This window comes from Drosophila ananassae, chromosome 3R (assembly GCF_017639315.1).
Source record: "Drosophila ananassae strain 14024-0371.13 chromosome 3R, ASM1763931v2, whole genome shotgun sequence".
Classification (NCBI taxonomy): domain Eukaryota; kingdom Metazoa; phylum Arthropoda; class Insecta; order Diptera; family Drosophilidae; genus Drosophila; species Drosophila ananassae.
Genome location: NC_057930.1, coordinates 10,910,270 through 10,923,470, shown reverse-complemented (window position 1 = coordinate 10,923,470; position 13,201 = coordinate 10,910,270). Strand labels below are relative to the sequence as shown.

At 42.5% G+C, this 13,201-nt stretch overlaps 1 protein-coding gene across 2 annotated transcripts in view; it reads left to right on the top strand.

Moving 5' to 3' along the window:
• LOC6503806 overlaps positions 1–13,201 on the top strand; it is a 46,655-nt gene that overhangs the window by 21,518 nt on the left and 11,936 nt on the right. The gene's annotated exons all lie outside the window — the stretch shown is intronic.

Genomic DNA, 13,201 nt, shown 5'->3' with positions numbered 1-13,201 from the left:
TTTAAATTTCAAAATAGAGCAACTATTTGGTTCACACTTTACTGCCTATTCTGGTTTAAAATATTTAAACTGTTGAAATATTCATAACACATTCGCACATTCAATCAAACAATAAACTTTTCAGCCATTAATTATTTAAAAGTATTAAATGAAATTCTAAAAATTCAAAGAATAAGTTGTAGTAATGCCTCATATTACCAAATCCTTATTGGATTGCCTGAGTTTGAAATTTGCTAATTAAGGATACACTCAAGTGAATTTAATTTCCATAATTATTTTTTGGAGAATTATTATTGGAGAATGAATTTCGTACCGCAAGCTTTCTGCTCCTTTGGTTCTATTGAAGTCGTGCTTGGGGTAACCATTTTCCAGCTCATCCCATTTATCTCTGTAAGTTCCTTACGTATTCATGGCCATACCAACAGCCGAGGAAACAAGGATGAGTGGGCGGAGTAGCTGGGATGAAAAAGGATTCACGGCTTATATCCTGGCCAGGGAGCTACCCTGCTGCTGCAGCAATGGCTGCTGCTGTCATGACAACAACTAGTTGCTTTTGTTGCCGCACTATGCCACTGTGTGGGGCATGCAAATTTGCAGCTTTCGTTGCTGTTTCTGTTGCTGCTGCTGCTCCTGCCACTGCTGGTGCTGGTGCTGCTCCTGCATGCACGTCAGCAATCAGCCCACATGCAAAGTTAACAACCGGAGCTCGGCACATACATTTATGCACAGGCTTGCGCAAGAATCAACAGGAGCTGGGTCCTGGGATTTATTGATTGGTGATGCCACACTCTGAACTGCCGGCCCACCCCCATCCAGCCGTAGTTACTACCACAGCTACAACGTATGTGTCCACATGTGATGCTGCAGGTGCACATGCCCTCGTCCAGGACATACAGAGAGATACATAAACAGATAAATGTCCTGGCTTTGCCATCAACGACTGCTCCTCGCAAACGGGTCGCATTGTTCTCGGCCGTGTCATGTGGCTGCTTGTATAAATTAGCAGCCCGGACTGGCAACAAGCAACATCATCATTAGCAGCATCTGATGCTCCAGTTGCTCCTCCTAGTTGCCGCACATATTTCATGGTGGCAGTGTCACTCCATGTTCCGTGTTCCATGTTCCTGGCTGTGGCTGTGGCGTCGCAACTTTTGATGGCTGAACAATAAAATTTAATTAACAGCTGCCTGCCTGCAGCCTGTAGCCTGGAGCCTCCAGCCTGGCGACTAGTGACTGGTACTTGCTACTTGGTGACTGGAAACTGAGCTCCTCCGCTCTGGGACTCGCACATGGCAGCCGCCTCTCGAGAACTCCCTGTTGCATGCAACAGAGTCTATCGCATTGACCTTTGTCAGCCACCGAAGCGTGGTAAAGTGGCAAAAACAACTTCATTAAAATATGGGTGGGAACTGAGCGAAAGGACCACACCCATGCCTGGCAGCAGAACTTTGCCAGTCGACAGTGCATTTATTCATTCATTTCATTTGAAAAACAAATATTTGCACTCATTTTAAAAGGCTTTTCAGCTGCAATGTCAGATAGTTTTCATATTTTGCGCAGCACTTTCTGCCTCTACTACTGCCTCTGTCGCATTTAATGAAATTCAGAGTTCAATCTTTCCAAAAGCCAAATCCAAATGCAAATGCCACTGCGTGGGCCCCTGCATTTTTGCATGGAAATCGAATCGGATTTTACATTTTTGCGCGTATTTTGCACATTTTCAAATCAGATGCGAATGCATTATTAATTAGACGGCTGTCCGTTGCTATCAAAACTGTTAAAATGGATGTGGTGCAGCAACGATGTCCGAGCTAATGCAATTTCCATGTAGATGCCTGAAAAACTTGTTAAGTATTGCGTATACGCCACCGGTTCTTTTATTTTTCGGCCAAATGGAATGCGGCCAACCTCTGACCTATGCCGCTTTACATCATTCTCTGTGGTTTATTTGCTACACAAACCACAATTGTTCAACTCCTATGTATATATAGAATATAAAATAGTATATATTCCACATCGGTGGGGTGCCGAGGTGGCGGGCTAATCCTGGCAAAAAGGTTCGATTTTTCCTATAAACTCTATAGGTAATTGCATTAGCACTGGAATTTGCCCAAGCTCCACAAATTGCTTTTCATTTTCTATGCAAGAGAAATTATTGGTTACCAAATTGGCAATTTTTATTGTAGTCCTTGCCTATATTTCATTTAAAATATTCAACTTTAATGTTTGGTTTTTCGGACAAGAAGAGGATGTTGTTGCGTCACCTTTATGTTTTTGGAAAAGTTTCCCAGTGGCAACTTTTGCTGAAAAGTTTGAGGGAATAACATTTTGTTATTGGGTCATGAAAAGACTATTGTTGACCAAAGATAATGGAAAATCCCAGAGGTATTTTAAATGCAAAATATGAAACTTATTAGCTGCTGGAAAAATTTGAAAAAATCAACTATGAAACATGCTGCCATGAACTCTTTTTTCCTATTTTTTTAGACACGTTGCTGGTTCTAATGCAGTTTTGTTTGCTGTGCCAGGACTTGAGCCGAAAAAATTCCGTGCATACCTGTGGCAGTTCATAGTAACCTGTTGAAAACTCAATAACACGCCAGGATTTCTCCTGGCAGCTGCAACACTTTCGTATATATTTTGCAGTTTCCTCTGAAAATAACTTTTCGCATGACTGAAGTTCATACTGGACGGATGAATGCGTTGAGTAGTGTCGATGATGGCTGTCGAGCTGTCCAGTGGATAGTGAATAGTGGAATATCCTCTATCCAGCTGCAGCTTTGCCCTTCTCAGGCTGTCACGAGGAGAGTTGTAAGTGCTGGACGTAAAAATAATTGCCGCATGGCGGAAGCGTTCTCCAACTTTTGCGCCAACCCTGGATATCACTGACCTCTTCCTCAACTCTGACTCTGGCAGCAATTTAATTTCTCAAATGGTCTGGGCACCAAGTAATAGCAAACAACTTGCTACTAATGAAAATGCACTTAATTTGCGCCACGCTCAAGTCATTTGGAACAAATTGCAGTCTGTTTGCCAGCTTCGTGTATATCCTTGCAGGAAAACGGAGCGGGAAGTCGGGTGGTGATGTCCTGTTGTTAACGTAAACATATTGCCGACATAATCGAAAGCAGAAAGGAAATTCCTTTCTTCTGGCAAAGAAAAAGTCTCGATGAAGAAGCCGAGTCTCGATATCCTTGCGCTCCAGTGCATCCAAACTTGTTAGTAGGATTTTTCGTACTTTTTGGCTTGTCAACCGAAAGCAAGCTCAATTTAAGGGAAAATGGTGGGGAAAAACACCATAAAAAGAGAAGAAAAGCTGAAGCTAAAGCCCCTAAAGTTGTGTGGCATTGTGAAAACGTTTTAAGCGCCGCAATTACTGCCAACAGGCGCACACTAGACGCACTTTTCACATTCTCTATGCGCCGTATGTGCCTGTGTGGCAGTTACTGTTGCATGTTGCATGCAGCTTCCCCTCATTTGGCCATTGTGTCCCGCCATTTTCCCCACAACATAGAGAGAAAGATTTATCCCAGTTTTCAGTTTGAGTTTCCGTTTAGGGGATTAAGTCGTGCTAAGTGGAAAACAGTTAACTGCATTGGGCCAAAAGGAGATTAGAGATTCAGCAACAAATTGGTTGCCGAACATTTTGCCAAATTTAGTGCAGTTTAAAGGCATAGAAAGGATGGTATTTCAATTGCAAACGTTTATATAATCAGTGCTTATCAAAACAACATAATAAGCTTTGGCAAAGAAACATAAATTTAAGAAAATTGAATTCCTTGAATGTCTTGAACGTCTTTAAATTGAAGGACTTCTCAGAAATTTGTCATGAACGCAAATGAAAAATGGGCTTTAGATAGTCCTAGAAATCAAATAAAATAACAAATAATATACCATAATTTAATATCAAAACTAAATTAAGAGAAAAGAAAAAGAAAATATTTAATTAAAATCACCAAAGAGGATGAAACTAATATTTTTCCTGTATGCTGTCAGAACAAATTGTTTTTTCCATCTAATCCATTCTGGAAGTTAATGAATTTTGTGGCCAAAGCCTTGGGCAGCTCCACTTGTTTCTGTCATATTTAGAAGATTTTAGTTGTAATTTAATTATGTTGGACGGAGAAAGTTGTGTCCTGGTCGGAACACTTAATATCTTTCCGAGCACTCGCAACGGCATCTCATCGATACTTCAGATTGGCCGAAGTGATGGGGCGAGTTAATTAAAGTTTCCGAGCTGAAGGCTTCCAATGGACAGATGAAGATGTAATTAAGAGATAAAACTGAAACAATGAACACACACATCATCAGTATATACTACACACGCCCACCTGTACACACACACAGGCCGCTCAAGGAGCAGTAACAAAGAGGCCAGAGGTCAGGGCACCAGGTCCTGGTCCATGATAAGCAATCGAGCAGAAGAAAAGATATTGAATGGCCACTGAACCGTGTCCAGACACTGGTCCGCCTTTGGCCCGAATAGCGTCTCTGACTGACACAATAAATGGCCGACAATCAAGGATGGTGGAAATAAGAGCAGCTGGCCTGGCTGACAAAAGCCCGGCTAATGAATAATAACCATAATCATCGTCAAGATGCAGGCACACAAAGCATAACAATAACAAAATATGTAATAACAATAAAATAAGGGCCATAATCGATGTGCTCGACTTGGCCAGTTCTCTGTGAAATATGAGGTTTGAAATTCCAAATTGAATAAAGAGAATCGAAATATTTGAATTTCTTGAGCTATTTGTTCCACTTTCCATAAGTTGTCTTGGAGAATAAATAGCTTTAGTCCTGTGTTTGTAAGACTCTATCAGCAATAAGCTTCTTATAACACACTGGAAATATATATACTAAGAATATTTAAAAGAACCAATTTTTAGCAACATTTTATGTTCCAAGTGGACTTAAGTACCAAACTCAAATATATCCTACATTTTAAACCACTTTGTAAGCTCGGTCTTTAAAGTTTATCACCAGAATGTAATAGGTTTATTAGCCTCTGTACTTTTGGCCTTTTCTTTTGGGGATATATTGTGACAGTCCGATCATATCCTGGCCGTAATGGGAATCGGAATCCGTGTCTGGCGGCAGCCATTTTAAGGGGCAACCGAATTGCCAGCCAGAAAATGTCATAAAAATTAACGTGGCATCGTAAATATCTGGCGGCATAACCATACATATACGTATTCTGGATGTTATATTTGAGTGCAAATATGCGTAAAATTGTTCACAAACGACAATCCTTGTGTTTGTGTGTGTATCCTTGCTCGGCAGTTACAGTTATACATTTTGGCACATTAAATAAAAAAAAAGAAATCCCCAAAAACGGGAAAATGGCGCGGCAACTGGTTGCAAGACCTTCAGACCCCTTATACCCCACATCCACCATCTCCTCCATCTCCTATTTTGGGTATTCGTTTGAGTATTATTTCACCACATGGAAAATAGGCGTGGTACCCTCCCACTACCATCCATCCACCCTCCTCGATCTGCTCCCCTGGAGAGCTAGGTGGCCGCAAGGCAAATCCCTGCAATTACTTTGTTGGCACTTTGTTTTGGCTTGCCTTTTGAAGTTCCTATTTTTGGGTTTCCCATTTCATTTCCAACATTTTTGTATTTTGTGTGTTTGTGTGGCTTTTTATTTGGCCGCCCTTGGCAGCGGACCATTAGGCCATTTTAATGGCTAAAAACTACTAGACTCGTACATATGTTGCGTAATGTATGTAAATGTATTTATTTGCCACAGAGGGGGCACAGTGAGGGCAACCCACCGGGGGTGGAGGTGGGTCAAAAGGAAACCTTTGGCAAAAGCAAATAAATGTTAATTTAATGTTAATATTGTTTACTTCGTCCTCGCCTTGAAGGTGTAACAAAGCCCAGCAAAGAGGCTCTTTTCCTTTCGCAAACAAATAGGAAACCAAAGTGCTTTTCCATATGTGTGAGTGACAGGGGTGTGGGTGTGAGTTCTGTTTGAGCTAGTGGGAGTGGGAGGTCCTGGCCTGGGGCAAAGGGCAAAGAACATACGCAGAGAGGCCGACAAAAAAACATGCAAAATTCATTGAGCAAATGCCAAGGAACCAGCCCAACAGCTGCTCCCAACAGCCGTCGCGGCTTGACACGGGGTTAAGGGTAAGATGGGGGCGAGGGGTTATCCTTCGGCGTAGGACATGTGTAGGCGTGCGGAAATTTAATAAGAACTGGATTTTTATGTGCCACGCATACGCAAATAAGCGTTTTGCAACCGAGCCCGGAATGTGTATTTATGTGGGTGTGTGTGTGTGTGTGTGTTTCTGGCCTGGTGTAATCACGCTCCATTGGGCGTCTCTAATTTGGCATTAACAAAGACAAATACACTTACACACAGACATGCACACCCACACCCACACAAACACACACAATATCTGCGAATGACCCGAAAGCTAATGATTTGATTTATCTAGCGGCGAGCAACCTGCGTTGCATACTTTGCGGCGCCGCTGTAATTGATTCAGATGGCGGCAGGACCTTAAACAAATTAAGGTCAAAATAAAATAATTAGAACCGCTTAATGGCCACCGTAAATACCAGTCCATACATTGGCCAATTTTGCTTAATTTAAATTAATATCCTGCACAAAAGTGGGTCATATTTCATCAGGACAACTACAAATGTTCATCGTTGGTGGAATTCGAGGTGGAAACTTTTGTGGGAAGACACATCAAATATTTGGGCCAAGTTTTTGGCTTGCAGTCAGTCACTCGGCGAATGATAAAACTGTGCGATTTTGTCAGTCAGTCGAGCAGTCAAAAAAAAAAGCGGTTGTCGGAAAGTTTGTGGTACAACTTTTGGTCCTGTTCTGTTTTTCTTTTGGTCCTGGCCATAATTTATGCAAAAATCTAATGAATTTTTCATGCACAACAAGAGCAACAACAAAAGCAATAACAGCAACAGGAACAAAAGGGCAGGAGCAACAACTTTGCGCAAATTAATGAAAATTCATGAACGAATCCTGAATTTTGGGAGGGTGTGTGGAGGGCCCTACCGCCCTACAGTCCAACCTATCGTCCTTGCCCTTCACATTAATGAGCGAAAATTAAAAGCTGCCTAAACATTAATGAAAACCAAAGAACCGTAGAAGAACAAGTGGCAGGACACGCCGACTGGCGGGGAATGGGAATGCGAATGGGAAAATGGTGAAAAATGTGCCCCAAGTAATAAGCAATCAAGATTTGTATGTATTCTTTAATGGCAAATTGGAAAAGTAATTGCACATTAAATTCATTGAAGCGCAAAGTGTCGATGATGGCCGCTGCTGATGCCGCCACCACTACGAGTTATTTGCATTTAATTAAATCAATTTGATCGCATCGTTATTTGAAAACGCCCACCATTTGATACGCCTTCCTGTGTGTGCGGGGGCGTTTTCGGCAATTTTGCTCTGAAATTCCGATGAAGCCAATTGCATAGGATTTGCATGGGATTGGATTGGTTTCAGGTTCTGCGTACCTGGCATAAATCCATATGAAATGAGAACGGAGGAGGTGGACCGTAAGGGGGAAGACCGCCTTTGCTGACTGGCAAAATGCAGTCAATAAACCGCAGGGGACAAGGTATTGCCAGGAGAAGGATTCGATGCCATGGCAACGATGGTGAGCCACCCCCGAGGCCTGCAATCAGGCATCATATTTGAAATTTTGATTTTGGTCCGGACTCCCGACTCCGGATCCAAATGCGTAATCGATTGTGTACCGAAACCAATCCTGGCTGCAAAAAGTCCTTGCAGAATACTGTTGCCAGTAGTTGCAGGTTGCAGGTTGCATGTTGCCATTTCATGGCACTGCCAGGTCCATTTCAGGTCACTCTGAAAAGGGAATTTCTAATAAATCGCACACAAAGTGCAGTCAAAACTGGAGGGTAAAAGGTCATACGGAGAATAAAAGAAGCAACCGGGCCGCATTCATAGAACTTCATGAATGAGATGCAAAAATGATGAATCACTTTGTTCACAAAAGGCCAAGCGTAATTAAAAAAGTATATACGGAGAACTTAAAGAGCAGAGAGTCCTGTATATCAAAATCTTCAGTTTAAACTTCTGAAAATAAATTTTTTGTTCCGACGTGAGGTGGATAGTGGCATTGCAGCTGCCCCAAGGAATGTCCTGGTAATGAGACAAGCAAGTTCGTTAGGAATGTCTTTTGACATGGACATGGAAAATTTGTCATCCGCACAGACAGCAGATAATAAATGAAAGAAATGACTGAATGCGAGAAAGTTCTCACAAAAAAGTTTCTTAAATTTGCAATGAAAACCTGCTCTAAATTTAAGATGAAAATTTTTACTTTAGTAAATACCTGTGCTGTTACATAGTCTCTTAAATTTATTTACTTGTTAACTGAAACACAGTTGCCACTCGAGTAGTTTTTATAACACACTTTCAAGTATCATCAAAAATTTACCTTCTATCAACTTTTTCCAGTTCATATTTCATGTGGAAACACTCAAAATTTTTAGTCATCTGATAAACAAACAATTTCTCGACAGGTACTCGACATATATTTGAACAGTGATGACATCGAGCTGTTTCCGTACACAAATAAACATTTTCGTTTGCCTTCATGTCCTGTCAAAGGACTTCTAGCCTAGACATGGTTTATCTTCTCCGCTTCCAGGCTGGCGCTTACTGGGCTTGCCCTGGTCAGAAGTGCCACTCAATTTATTAGACATAGCAGACGGCGTAGGAAGCCTCAAAGTGGCTGCCATAAAAAGTTTATATTTATGCTGGACGTTTCGTTTCGAGTGGACAAACAGAAAAAAAATGGGTAGAGAATACTGAAGCAAACCGGGAGCTGCCTAATTGCGTGCCAAATTTGTGGGGGTCACTGGATGGGGGGCCAAAAATATTTGCTTAGAAATGTGGCTAGATAAATCAACGAACCCGCACCCAGCCGGAGACAGTCGGAATACAGCAGACCTCAAAGCCCCTTTAGTCCCTGGCTCCGACCGAATTTTCATTGCCCCAAGCCCCAACGACGTCAAACGTGTTTAAAATTTATGAATAAAATGAGTTCGCATAAATCAAGGAGCCAGAGGCGGTTTCTGGGGGAGAGAAAATGAAAAACGGTTCGGTGCCAGCAACACGTAGAAGGAAATTCCAGAGAAAAAAGAGGATACTTTTTTAATTTCAATTTATTGTCAAAAATATTTCATAATTAAGCATACAAGTAAGATCTGATTTTGAAAGTAAATTATGTTTGCTTGACAAACATAGAACATTTAACTGATGCCTCACTTTTCAAAGAGGATATACTTTTTTCCTGCACTGTTTCGTATGCAATATCCTGGCATGAGAAAGAACCCACTCAAAGGAATGTGGCTGCAGGAACTGAAGCTGCTGTGAAATGCCAACGCTTATTTACACTTAATAAAGCTGCAAAGCAGCGACAACTTTTGCAGCTGCAACAAAGGTAAAGGGAAAACAGAGCGACTAGGACTGGGGCTGGTACTGGCACTGGCAGTGGAACTGAGACCAGGACGTGGAGGCACTGCATCCTCGAGCCTTTTTATTGGTTTGTTTGCCGGGCGTGGCGCGTGTGTGCCAAAGCATTAAACGCTTAGCAAGTCAAGCAGTCGAGAGAGAGGATTTAATGCATAAACAGGCACCAAGGCCTGTCTGCCTATCCGGCGGTATCCTCCGACAGTCCCCAGTCTGTCCCCCGTAAAAATCCATCCAGCCTCTAATGCCCACGGAAAGTGTCCTGGCTTCTGGGTGTCCTGTGTGTGTGGGTGTGTGTACTTGTTATGCTGCCCTTTAACGAGCTTGCATCATGTTTGCTTTGCCATTGGCCCTGCCAAGCTTTCCCCCACCAGCTCCTTCCTCCTCGTATTTTATTTCTTATTTTTTTTTGCCTTGTCGTTGTCATGATTAATGTCCTTTGTTATTATTTATTTCCTTTGTGCCGCCTCCCTGACAGTTGTGTTCGCCTTGTTCGCCCCGGCATTGACACGTCCTGTCGACGCTTTCCATTGAATGCGACTTTAACGCATCTTTTCGTCCCCCGCAGCCCAAAAAAAACCCAGAATTTTCCTTGTTTTCATGTTTTTTATATTTCACAGAATCCGGCTTTGTCTTGTAATTGTGTTTTAACCGCCTGGTTTTTTTTCCATAGCAACTTTTCTCATTCACTCTCTCTTTTAAATTTTAAGTCCATTTTGGTTCATTTTTTATGTTTTTGTTACATGACAAAATGTAATTCTTTTATGGGTAGGTTTTCCTGCTATTTTCCTTTTTAATTGAAAGGAATTTAAATTGAAATTCAAGAAGCAAAGTGGATAACAATTAACAACATTCCTATCCTAAATCCTATTTGCTTAAAATTCAATTTGATTTTCACATTTCATCCAATATAACTTTATGTTTGTCAAGAACAAAAAATCTATAAATTAATAATTTCACTTTATCTGTGTGTAAATAATTCATCCGTTTTTCCGCCTAAGCTGGAAAGTAAGTCTATGAATATTCAATTCCAAAAACCAATAAGTTGGTTTTATAAAAACTTTCATATACAACTATTTTTTTAACCAATATATGTACCGTGCTCCTCCTTCTGTGGTAAATGCCACACGTAATCAGAGGGCTGAACATTTGTTATTGTTATTAAAGATGTCGGCGAGCTCTCAGCGCCAGCACTCGGAATATTGCACATACCACACGTTGTCCAGGACACACGTGCCGTGTTTGTATAGCCGGACGGACAAGGGAGAGTAAAAAAACTCTGTTATGAAATAAAAATTGTTTTTTCTTCTTCACTTTTTTTTTATTTTTAAATGCCTTGACCCAAAAGCAAACAGCAGGGCAGCAGGACCTGAAAACCTCACATAAGTAAACAACCGAGGGAAGCTGGCCTCGTCGGGCGGAAAATTCCAAAGGAGCGCCTTCTTATAACCATGTACGACGTTGTCCTGGTGGACATCAATCAAAATGCGAGGCTCCTGTTGATGTTGCCACGGTCACCGCAATGTGGGCGGATGGAATGGGAGGATATGCGTTCGGAATTTTCAATTTCGTCTTGAGGCGATAAATTTATTAAATTGCTCGCTCGCTCCTGCCCTCATCGGACTTAACCATCATGGCCTCTTGGCATAATTTAGGCCAGCGAATCGAAAGAAGATTTCCCAGTGGGAGGGGTGGCATACCAGCCCAATCAATCACTTGTGGTCAACATCACATCACAAAAGGACGATTGCTGTGCGCCCCTCTGACATCACTGATTTTGATTTGTTGATTGCCCGTGCCGATGAATGCATGTCCAGTTTTGCAATTTCCTCCTTGCGGTCAGAATCCTAGATTGGGGTCTTCGGCGTTCAGTGTGTTCAATACCCTGCGTAGAAAATCGAAACCACCATAAATAATAGTTGTTGCACCGAGTGGAACGCAGGATGGCAGGATGGCAGGCTGGTAGACTGGCAGACTGACAGGAGGGAAGGTACTGCGAGATATCTCTGCGTTTGGTCCTTTGGGTTGGGGTTTTTGTTGCCATGAAAGCTTTTAGTCCCGATTTGCAGGTCGCCTGCCGTTGAGTCCGTTGTGCTCTTTTATTTTTATTGCCACGGTGCGCATTTGCATGGCTCAGCGATGGCGTTAAAATGGCCTATAACTGCAGCACGTAACATTGCGCATACGCCGCGAGGCCTTATCGCCTGGCCGGAAAAAATAAAAGGAAGCCGGGGAAAAAATTGAAACAGAAACAATGGCAGGTGAACAGATCCAACCATTTGATTTGACGCTCTTAAAGGCCAACTGCTCTCATCCTTGGCCCCATTACAATTAGACCGTTCAGTTGCCACAAAATTGCCGAGCATCTCATTTAATTAGTTTCTATTTTTGCAATGCGGCTGCTGCCATTGCGCCTTTCCATGCCGGTCACGTCTCTGTTGGCCTATTGATAAATTGCCAGACGGCTTCAGTCCTCGTATTTATTGACTGTTCTCCCAGTTGAGGCTGGAGGAGGTCTCCACACTGAAAAGGAGACAAACCGAGCGTTTATAGAGCTGTGGGAAGTGCACTTGAATCTGTCGAGTCGACAATGCTGAATGGCAAACTGAATAGAGAGCTTCCTCCACTTCCTGGCACTGTGTCATATGGCCAAACAATGTAGCCACTCGACTCGCTAACTACACAGCGAATAAAAATCAATTTAATGGCCTTACAACTCGGTCATTAAGAATTTAATAGTCTGCTTGGATTGAAAGTGCTAAAATGAGAAATCGCTTAAATAGTTCCATTTTATGACTTGTCTGACTTGTGGGGTTTAAAGAACTTTCAGAAGAGCTATTTAAATATAAGTGGTTCTGTATTCTTTCTTTCGGTGGAGGAAGCATTTGTTGGCCCTTTGGCATTCTTGTCAACTGCCGCTCAACTGGAATTGGCCAAGAAATTGACATTTTGTCCTCTTGTGTTGACAGGACCCACTTTTCCCGTTTTCCATCTGTCAGATGATTTCATTAGAGGACATTTTATTTTCCAGAGCCGTTCTTGTGGCTGAGAGTTGCTTAATTTATGTATTCCGGGGGCTGCCTGGGTAAGGCGCTTATCGGAGGGACCAGGACCTCAGGCCCCTTGTTGAGATTAATTTTCTGCGCCCTTTTTAACCGGCCTGCAATTATTCAACAATTAAAAACAAAACAGCCAAACATTCGGGAGCGGGATGGGGAGGAGTTGCTAGCAAAATGAAATTACTTTGGCTTAATTAATGGCCGGCGAATGTCGAAGCGTTGTCGCCTTACCATTTCTTTTCCGCTCCTGTTTTTGGCTGTCACAGGCCAAAGTTAAAGCCAGGCAAAGACCACGAAAACTGTTGACAACAAAGTTCCAAAGTGACGCCATTTGGGAGGAGGCATGGCGTGAGGAATTCGGAGGAGGACGTGAACGTGGCTGTGGACCATGAAGAGGATATGCGTTACACATGGTGCCTGGCAGGAAGGAGGCGAATTTTTCAGTTGCGAATTCCCGATGCGATGCGGGCGTTGTTCTTGTTGACGTCACACACGGGGACATGCTAACAGACATTTGACTAAGGACTTTTTGCCTCCACCATGGATGGCACTTGTATTTTTCGGGGGCCATGCTCTGGGCCAGGAATTTGTAGTTGTCTTCGCCTGTCGGCGGCAATACGTTCGTGCCAGTGTGTTAGCCATGTGCGACAAGCTCATA